The sequence below is a fragment of the Tamandua tetradactyla genome, chromosome 9 (genome assembly GCF_023851605.1).
Source record: "Tamandua tetradactyla isolate mTamTet1 chromosome 9, mTamTet1.pri, whole genome shotgun sequence".
Classification (NCBI taxonomy): domain Eukaryota; kingdom Metazoa; phylum Chordata; class Mammalia; order Pilosa; family Myrmecophagidae; genus Tamandua; species Tamandua tetradactyla.
The window spans coordinates 34,459,417-34,470,249 of NC_135335.1; the positions used below are offsets into that span (position 1 = coordinate 34,459,417).

General features: G+C 43.1%; 1 long non-coding RNA gene across 2 annotated transcripts in view; it reads right to left on the reverse strand.

Annotated features, from left to right (window-relative positions):
- Positions 1-10,405, reverse strand: part of LOC143646038 (uncharacterized) — a 48,186-nt gene extending 37,781 nt beyond the window's left edge. For both annotated transcript variants that reach the window (XR_013157235.1, XR_013157236.1), the window contains exon 1: positions 10,313-10,405. This is a non-coding gene — a long non-coding RNA (uncharacterized LOC143646038). The remainder of the gene's footprint in view (positions 1-10,312) is intronic.
- Between the last annotated feature and the right edge of the window lie 428 nt (positions 10,406-10,833).

A 10,833-nucleotide genomic window follows, 5' to 3' on the forward strand; every position in this document is an offset into this window, starting at 1 on the left:
GAGCTCCCCAGTATCTAGCTCCATGCTGGTGCCAAACAGGTGCCAGGTGTTTGCTACGTGAAAGAGAAGAGTAGCTTTCCCAATGCCCCATAGGTCTCTAAAGCCTAGCTCAGCCCATGACACAGAGTAAAGCACTCAGTAAAAATTTGTAGGGTGAACGTCACTAGGGCTTGATATGGGCTCAGAAATTACTACATTTTGTAGTCCCTGGCTCATCCAGATGCTGATCTGGAGAATGTGGCTATGAAAACTCCAGAGCTGCCATCCTGTCCCTGGGTGCCTACTGCAGGGTAGGCCTAGAGACCCCAGTTTTTCTCCTCCCCTCTCCCACCCTCTTGCTGGTCTCTTTGCAGGAACAGGATTTTAAGGGAATTCCATGCTGGAATGAGAAATGTGTGCATTAGTCACTCATCTACTATGAGCATAGTCTTGGTTTACAGGCTGCTAAGACAAGTACCACACAATGGGTTGGCTTAAATGATGGGAATTTGTTGGTTCACGGTTTCAGAGGCCAGAAGGCTTGCGTCCTCCGGGATCAGTGGCATTCTGGTGGGCTGGCAACCCTTGTGGGTTCCTTGGCTTTCCCATCACATGCCAATGTCCTCTCCTTTCTCTTGAGGTTTTGTCATCTTCCAGCTTCTGGCTACTCCCTGTGGTTTCTCTTTCTGTGTTTAATTTCCTTTGTTTTTAAGGATTTCAGTCACAGCAGACGGAAGCCCACCCTCCTCCACTTTGGACACACCTTCACTGATAACATCTTCAAAGGTCCTATTGACAAATGGTTTACACACACAAGACCAGGGGTTGGGACCTGAACATGCCTTTGTGGGGGATGTGGTTCAATCCCTAACAAACACCCACTGTGTACTTGGTACAGGATATAAGAAGATGAACGAGGTGTTCGAGGTCCCTACCCTCGGGGAGCTTGCATGGAGCAGGAAGGGGCTTGTGCCAATTTTAGACTGCCATGTGCCCCAGAAAAGCCATGCTCTTTAATCCTCATTCAGTATTGCTGGGTGAGATCTTTTTTTACTGTTTCCATGGAGATGTGACACACCTAGCTGAGGGTGGGAAGCCTTCTGAAATGAGGAGAGAAAGCTAGCAGACATTGCCATAAGCCTTTCCAGCTGAGAGAGAAACCCCAAACTTCATCGGCCCTTGCTTTGGAATTAAGGTATCTTTATCTGGATACTTTAATTTGGACATTTTCTTGGCCTTAGAACTGTAAACTTGCAACTTAATAAATTCCTTTTTTAAAAGCCACTTGTTTAGCAGCTTACAAACTAAAACAAGGGTTTAAAAAATATATGAGATATAATGTTTGGTAAAAAGAAAACAAGAAAGGGCAGTGACGGAAACAAAGTAGAATCTACTTCTGCTAGAATAATCAGGACAGGCCTCTGTGCTGGTTTGAGACTTTTATATATCCCAGAGAAGCCATGTTCTTGATCCTAATCCTATTGTTTGGGTGGGAACTTTTGATCAGGTTGTTTCCTTGGAGCTGTGACCCACCCAATTGTGGGTGGAAGCTTTTGATTAGATGGAAATGTGACCCTGCCCATTCAAGGTGGGTCATAATTAGTTTACTGGAGTCCTTAAAAGAGCCGACAAAGACGTTTGGAGATGCTTGGAGACAGAAAGAAGCTCAGAGAGGAGGCCACTGGGACCAGGAGTTTAAGCAATGAAAGCTGGGAGCAAAGGGTCAGCAGATGTCACCATGTGCCTTCCTGTGTGACAGAGAAACCCCAGCCAGGATCAGCCTTTCTTGAGAGGAGCTATCCTCTTGTTCATGCTTAATTTCAACATGTTCATGGCTTTAGAATTGTAATTTGTAATTTAATAAATCCCCTGTATAAATGTAGAGCTGTGTTCCAGTAGCCATGTTTCTTGATGATGATTGTATAATGATATAGCTTTCACAATGTGACTGTGTGATTGTGAAAACCTTGTGTTTGATACTCCTTTTATCTACCTTGTCAACAGATGAGTAGAATATATGGAATAAAAATAAATAATAGGGGGAACAAATGTTAAAAAAAAAGATTAGTAGAACTGCCTTGCCTACCCTCAGCAGCTCCCAGACATATGAATAAATGCTTATGGGTTCTGCTGAGATTGTTTGTTATGTGGCTGCACTGAGATGGTGGATAACTGATACAGAAGGAAATAGACTGGAAAGCTGCTATGGAAACAGAACCAGCATGATGTGCTGATGATTTGCAAGTGAGAGTACGGTTCAGAAAGGACTGAAGAAGAAAAGAACTCCCAGGTTTCTGGGTGGATGGGGTACCTTAAATCAAGATGAGGAAGAGAGGGAGTTGAGAGGCTAGCAAGAGAGCAGGTTTGTTGGAGGAAATCAAGAGTCCCATTCTATTTGTTCTGAAAGATAGCAAGGAGCCTGAGAGCCCTGGAAGCCAGAAAGTGACCTGATGAAGGAGATAGCGAGAAAAGGGGTGTTTTGAACTGAGTACTCTCACCACCACATGCATTATTCTCTTCCTCAGGGCTTTACCAGAAGGCTGAACTCAAATGTCCCTTGTCCATTCTCTTCCCAGACAGAAACAATCCATTTTCCCCCTTTTCCAGTTGCTAGGACACGAATCTGTTTGACAAAGGCAAGGGAACATCTGGTTGGCGGGAATAGAGCTTCTGGGAATTTCTCTTGTATCTGCAATTCTATTTATTCTCCTGTTGCTCATGGCGGCCAAGTCTCTCTAAATACAAAGGAGGCAGGTCATGGCTGTCATGTGGACAGCAGCATAGGACAGTGGGAAAAGTAGGGAAGAGGGCATAGATTTTATTGGGCAATGAATAAATGCCAGGACTGTGCTAGACACTTTCAATTGCACAAGTACCACTATTTACCCCTCAGGGGACCAAGGCTCAAGGAGTAGAGCATCAACTTCATCCTCCTTCACCTTCTTCATTCAAAGAAGGATGGCACATTTGTTTCCATTTCCTATTATCTGTCTCCCTCTTTAGAACCTAAGTTCCATGGGGACATTTTCCTAATTATATTCCCTCCTGTATTTCTGGTGGACAGAAAAACATCTCACATACAGTAATAGTATATAGCATTTGTGAAGCACTTATTAGATGCCATACTTTTTGTAAGTTCTTTACATGTATTAATTCTTTTGATCTTCAAAATGACCCTAAGAAGTGAATATTGGTTTTGTCTCTGTTTTGGTTTGCTAAAGCTGATGAAATGCAATACACCAGAAATAGCTAACAATGGGGATTTATTAGCTTAAAAGTTTACAATTCTGAGGCCATGAAAATATCTAGATCAAGGCATCAACAGGGTGATGTCTTTACCCTGAAGACCAACTATCAGTGGTCTTCAGCTCCTGTATCACATGGCCAAGCACATGGCAATGTCTGCTGGTCTCTCCCTTTTTTCCTGGGTTTCATCGCTTCCAGCCTCCTCTCTGAGCCCCTGCCTGTCTCCTTATCCCTCTGCTTCTCTGTGACTTTTTCTGTGAGTTTCTCTGGGTTTTCCATGTGCCTTTTATCCTCTTATAATGGACTCCAGTAAGAGGATTAAGTCCTACCTTGAACGACGTGGGTCACATCTCAATGGACATAACCCAATCAAAAGGTCCCACCTACAATAGGCCTGCACCCTTTTCTTCTGAACATGGTCTTTTCTGATGTACATACAACTTCAAAGGACCACAGTCTCCATTATATAGATGAGGAAACTGAGGCTCAGGGGACAACATAACTTTGCCCAAAGAAATAGATTTGGGACTCCCAGGCAATCTGCCCTCAGAACCTGTGCTCAAAAATGTAAACCCTCAAAGACATTTTGTTGAATAAATCCATGACCTTGCCAGATTGGGTTCCCAGGTTCTTGGCCATGCCATGAGAAAGAATTCAAGGGCACAGCACAGATTCAGTAAGCAGGTAGAGTACACATGCAGAGAAGGAACAAGCAGGCACTCTTACAAGAAAAGAGGGTGAGAGGCAAGAGGCACCAGCATGGTGGGGTGTGCTGATTTGAAAGGATTGTGTGCCATAGAAAAGCCATGTTTTAATCCTGATCCATCTTGTGGAAACTTGATTAGATTAGATTATTTCCACAGAGACGTGACTCACCCAATTGTGGTATTAACCTTTGATTAGAGGGAGATGTGACTTCACTCAGTCCAGGTGGGTCTTGACTACTTTATCAGAATCCTTTAAAAGAGGAAGTATTTTGGGAAAAAATCCTGAGAGCAAGAGAGCCATGAGAACTGCGAGAGTCCAGGCAGCCACAGACTTTTGGAGATGAAGAAGGAAAACGTCCCTGGGGGAGCTTCATGAAACAAGAAGCCTGGAGAGAAAGCTAGCAGACGTCGCCATGTTTGCCATGTGCCTTTCCAGTTCAGAGAGAAACCCTGAACTTCTTCAGACTTCCTGAACCAAGGTATCTTTCCCTGGATGCCTTAGATTGGATATTTCTTTAGCCTTGCTTTACTCTGGACATTTTTACAAGTTTAGAACTACAAACCTTCAACTTATTAAATTCCCCTTTTTAAAAGCCATTCCATTTCTGGTATATCACATTTCAGCAGCTAGCAAACTAGAACATGGGGCAAACTGCTTTTACAGATTTTTGTTTCTTTTGTAATTTTTATTAGCTATTTTACTATCCTCCCGGGGTCTGATGGCACTCAGGTGCTGTTTATTGCTGTTCTTCTCAGAGATAACTTTCTCCTCAAGGCCTTACTTCTTGGGATTTGCCCTGTGCTCAGCCAGCCACCACCCTAATTCTAACCCTGCTTCACTGGGTTGCACAGGGAATTGGGGGGTTTCAACCTTAACCATTCTGACTCCAAAACCCAAGTTTGAATCTCTTTGGAAGTAGATCAGCCTCACCCATGGCCACCCCCACCGGCCTCGTCTATCTTCATGGACTTCTAGCTGGGGGACTTGGTTTCCCTACTGGTCCAACCAGTCTGAAGTTCTCAGGTTCTGGGTTGCTCAGAACTGCCCAAGGGCAGGATCACAGGCTTCCCATCATGACACCAACTCACCTCAGGTCGGTCATTGGGAAAGGAGAGAGAGCTGGTTTGAAAGGAAGTATGCCCCCTAGAAAAGCCATGTTTTAATCAAAATATCATTTCATAAAGATAGAATAATCTCTATTCAATACTGTGTGTTTGTAACTGTAATCAGATCATCTCCTTGGATATGTGATTTAGTCAAGAGTGGTTGTTAAACTGGATTAGGGGACGACATGTCTCCACCCATTTGGGTGGATCTTGATTGGTTTATTGGAGTCCTGTAAAAGAGGAAATATTTTGGAGAATGAGAGATTCAGAGAGAGCAGAGAATGCTGCAGCACTACGAAGCAGAGTCCAGAAGCCAGCGACCTTTGGAGATGAAGAAGAAAAATGCCTCCCAGGGAGCTTCATGAAACAGGAAGCTAGGAAAGAAAGTAGCAGATGATGCCTTGCTTGCCATGTGTGCTTCCAGCCGACAGAGGAACTGTGACTGTGTTCGCCATGTGCCTTTCCAGATGAGAGAGAAACCCTGAACTTCATCGGCGTCCTTGAACCAAGGTATCTTTCCCCAGATGCCTTTGATTGGACATTTCTATAGACTTGTTTTAATTGGGACATTTTCTCGGCCTTAGAACTGTAAACTAGCAACTTAGTAAATTCCCCCTTTAAAAAGCCATTCCGTTTCTGGTATATTGCATTCCGGCAGCTAGCAAACTAGAACAGAGAGGGAGCTGGGAGAAGCTTGGAGCACAGATGGTTGCCTTCCTGCTGCTCTCCAGTGGAGGTCTTCCCAGGGTACCCACAAAGATAATTGGGCCCCCTCAGATCTGGGCCTCTGTTGCAGACCCCACAGACCTCATCCCCTCACCTTGGCCCTATCAACTTCCCTTTCCTCAGTCCAGAAAACCTTTCAATATTCTGAGGCCCAGGTCACCTGACTCTCTCCACCTGTGCTTCCCAACTCTATTGATTAGAACATAAACTCACACATGACTCAGGATTTCAATCACGGAAACCCGAAAGGCCAAACTCCAAAGAAATTTTTTTTTTTTTTAAAAAAGGGCTTCTTCGTCTTGGAGGGGTGGAGAGAAAGGAAGAAATATTCAACTTCCCCATTTGGGGAATTCCTGATAGTCTACCAAGCAGTGAGGACAATCAAACTGTAAGCCCTTGATCTTGGGATTCACCCCTATGAAAATTAATCCTGCAAAGGATAGGCCAAGCCCACTTAAAATTATACCTAAAAGTCACCCTTAGAGAGCCTCTTTTGTTGCTCAGATGTGACCTCTCTTTCTAAGCCAACTAGGCAAGTGAACTCACTGCCCTTCCCACTATGTGGGACAGGACTCCCAGGAATGTAAATTTCCATGGCAACATGGGACAGAACTCCTGGGATGAGTCAGGACCTGGCATCATGGGATTGAGAATGTCTTCTTGACCAAAAAGGGGGAAAAGAGAAATGAGACAAAGTTTCAGTGGTTGAGAGATTTCAAACTGAGTTGAGAGGTTATCCTGGAGGTTATTCTTATGCATTATATAGAAATTCCATTTTAGTTTATGGTGTATTGAAGTGGCTGGAGAGAAATACCTGAAACTGTTGAACTGTGTTCCAGTAGCCTTGATTCTTGAAGATGATTGTATAATGATATAGCTTTTACAGTGCGACTGTGTGATTGTGAAAACTTTGTATCTGATATTTCTTATATCTGATGAGTAAAAAATATATGAATAAAAAAATAAATAAAGGGAAAAAATGGGTAGATTGAAATATTGGTGGTCAGTGAAAGGAAGGGGTAAGGGATATGGGATGTATGAGTTTTTTCTTTCTTCTTTCTTTTTCTGGAGTGATGCAAATGTTCTAAAAATGATCGTGGTGATGAATACACACCTATGTGGTGACATTGTGAGCCACTGAATGTACAACATATATGGACTGTATGTGTGTGAAGATTTCTTAATTAAAATATTTTTTTTTAAAAAGAAAGAAAGTGCTCATTTCCAAAATCTGCAGATGAGGAGAAATCTGGGAGCAGAGAGAGAGTTTAAGGCAAATTAAAAAATAAAGGGATGGGGTGCTTTGAAACATAAATCTTAGCCTTGGAATTCAAAGTTGCTGGTATTTGCAACTCAAAACTCTTGATTTTTGAAACTAAAGAGCCTTAGCTTTTGAAACTCTTGGCATTGGAAATCCCACATCTAAGCTTTTGAAACTCAAATGGTTTTTTTTTTTTTTAATTCCCTTGACTTTCTGCTTAACATTCTTAACCTGAAACAAAGAATGCAATTGTTGGGTGGGAATAGAATGCAAAAGATTTCAGGAAAGGGCAGTTGTACATGTGCAAGTGGGGTAGGGGAGACCATCAGTTAATATTTGTGGATAAGGGTTAACAAAACCCTCTCTCCTCTTAAGAATAAATTTGACCTTGGGTTAACTTGCTATCCCTGTTACCCCTGGAAACCTGATAAAGGTGGAATGTAGGCTTTGTTGCCAGGCAACGTTACTTATGCTAAAAAAATGACCCTTGATTGGGTACATTGCATCTGGGATGGGAGGACCAGGAATGAATTATAAGTGCCCTATAGGGACACCCTATCCTTGAATGCAATGACTCTTGGAACTGGGCACTTTCCAAAGCTTCCAGGAAGCTTTGCCTAACAAAGCTGCTACGAGTGGCTACGGCTCCTATGGGGCATAGTGTCTTTAGGCCACATTGGCCTCAAGTGGTTCTCATCTCCTGGCATCTTGGTTGTCACTTGGAAGACCAAACAAGACTACGTCATGAACTGCTGTAGAGATTCCCAGGGATGGGAAAGGCTTGGTACAACCTGGCCTGCCTCCTTTTGAATGTCAAGGTGGGAATTTAATTTTCTATTTGAACCCCAAGAAGACCCCATTCGCTTGTTTCATACCCAGGGCTCTTCTCTCAGTTACAGATACACAGGCACCTGGAATATATAACTTAGCTGGAGCAGCATCTAAAAGGAGGAGATGACAAGTGCCCACTACATGCCCAGAACTTTCATATACTATGGTAATTTGGAACTGTTATGTACCCCTGAAAATGCCTTGTTCTTTCAACCCATTCTTGAGGGTGCAGAACTATTTGGGGTGGGACTTTTGTTTAAGTAGCTTCAACTGAGATGTGATCCAGCCCATTCAAGGTGGGACTTGATCCTTTACTGGAGTCCTTTGTGAGTTTGGAGAGCGAGTTTACAGAGAGACGTGTCTCCAGAGAAGCAAACAAGGACACACACAAGCTGAAAAAGCCACTGAAGCCAGCAAGACACCAGCCATGTGCCTTCCCACGTGACAGAGGAAACCCAGATGCCAGCGGCCTTTCTTCAGAGAAGGTATCTTCCTCTTGATGCCTTAATTTGGACATTTTCATGTCCTTAGAACTGTAAATTTGTAAACTGATAAATCCCCATCATAAAAGTCAATCCATCTCTGGTATATTGCATTTTGGCAGCTTTAGCAAACCAATACACCTATTGTACAAGAAATCATATAATCTCATGACAGTCACTTAAGGTGAGGCTAACAATGCCCATTTTACAGATGAGAAAACGGAGTCTCCCAGGGGAAAAGAAACTTGTTGAAGGCCATATCACAAGCTAGTGGCAGAGCCTGGATTTGAATCTGGGTCTGTCTGAAAGACTCAGTTTCAAGTACTGTCTCTGTGGTGAAATCCTTTGTGTTTCTCTGAATCTCAGTCTCTTCCCTGGAAACAAAAATGGATGCTATCAGACGATCATACAGGGAGGCTGTGAGGCTTGAGATGAAATGGTTCGCTTTGCAGATGAGCCATGCGGCAGAATTCAATTTCCCCCCTTTTTAGCTGCCTAGTCTGTTACCAACCTGCCCCAGGGTCTGCACTGACAACAGTTTTTAGTTGTCGTCAGCCCCACAGCAGGTGTCCCCCGTTCCACAGAGCAACATTTTCCTGGCACAGATCATCCCAGGGCACAGCTGGGACAGAGTTTCTGGCTGTTGATAGCCAAATCTGGCTCCAAATGGGGAGCCAGACTGCCAGCACTCTAGAATTGACTCTGGAAAATGTGAGTAAACATAGCTGTTTCTGAAGCAGTCGGAGCAAGTCTTTTCATTCAATAAATATTTTATTTATTTTTTTAATTTTTAATTTTTATTGATAAAATCAATCAACATACAATACAAACATTCTTTTTTTCATCGCAGAGTTGTCTATTCAACATCATGATCATTTCTTAGAACACTTGCATCAATTCGGAAAAAGAAATAAAAAGAAAATAGAAAAAAAAAATTCATACATACCATATCCTTTACCCCTCCCATTCATTGATCACTAGTATTTCAATCTACTAAATTTATTTTGACATTTGTTCCCCCTATAATTTATTTATTTTAAATCCATATGTTTTACTCATCTGTCCATCAGATAGATAAAAGAAGCATCAGACACAAAGTTTTCACAATCACACAGTCACATTGTGAAAGCTGTATCATTATGCAATCATCTTCAAGAAACATGGCTACTGGAACACAGCTCTACATCTTCAGGCACTTCCCTCCAGCCTCTCTGCTATGCCTTAACTAAAGAGGTGACATCTGTTTAATATGTAAGCATAACCTCCAGGATAACCTCTTAACTCTGTTTGGAATCTCTCAGCCGTTAACACTTTATTTTGACTCAGTTCTCTCTTCCCACTTTTGGTCAAGAAGGTTTTCTCAAGCCCTTGGTGCTGAGTCCCAGCTCATTCTAGGATTTCTATCCCATGTTGCCAGGAAGGTCCACACCCCTGGGAGTCATGTCCCACCTAGGGAGGGGGAGGGCAGTGAGTTTGTTTGTCTGTTGGCTGAGAGAGAGAGAGGCCACATCTGAGTAGCAAAAGAGGTTCTCTTGAGGGTGACTCTTAGGCCTAATTTTAAGTAGGCTTAGCCTATCCTTTGCCGGGTTAAGTTTCATATGAACAAACCCCAAGATGGGGGGCTCAGTCTATTGCTTTGGTTGTCCCCAATGCTTGTGAGAATACCAAGAATTCTCCACTTGGGGAAGTTGTCATTCAATAAATATTTGAACACCTACTATATGCTCATGATGGCAAAAACCATTACCTGCAAGCACACATAATCCCTGTCTTTACAGTTTCAGCCTAGTCAAGGAGACACAGGTTAGTCCAGTAATCACTTGAATTAATATATAGGTTTTAGTATATGTGCTGCCGAAGCGAGCTTAATATATAGGTTTTAAAAGCCAACAAATGTTACTGAGGTAAATCACAGGGAGCTATGAAAACTTACAACTGGAGCTCTCTACTAAACGTCTACTGTCATTGCTTACCCAGCCTCAAGCCCTTTTCTTCTCATGTTTCCTTTCGGGAACCACTTCTCCCTTCCATCTTTTCTCGTGGTTCTGGTGGGGATGAATTTAGGGCGGGCACATGCCCCTGGCAATCAGAGCATTCCACCCCACCACCACTTCTATGATTGGACAAAGGTATCATGTGACTTAAGTCTGGCCAATGAGATTCCAGTCTGGGATGGGCAACTGGGAAAGGGACCCTGCTGGGATTTCTAAGCATGAAGATCGAGTCCCGAGAACTGTAGAGGGGTGCCAGGGCGAGCCTGAGAGAATCAGAGCTGCAGCTTCCTGGTGGTGTCGTTGGAGACTCTAGATCCAACTATGCCTGAGGCCAGACACCCCTTGGACTCTTCTATTATCTGAACCCAATTGCCCTTAAGGGAATTTTACATTTGTTTTACTACCATTTGTAATTGAGACCCCACCTAATACTTGACGGAGAACTCCTGGGAGGCTTCTCTGAGAAGTGAATTTTGTGCTAAGCGCTGAAGGACAGGTAA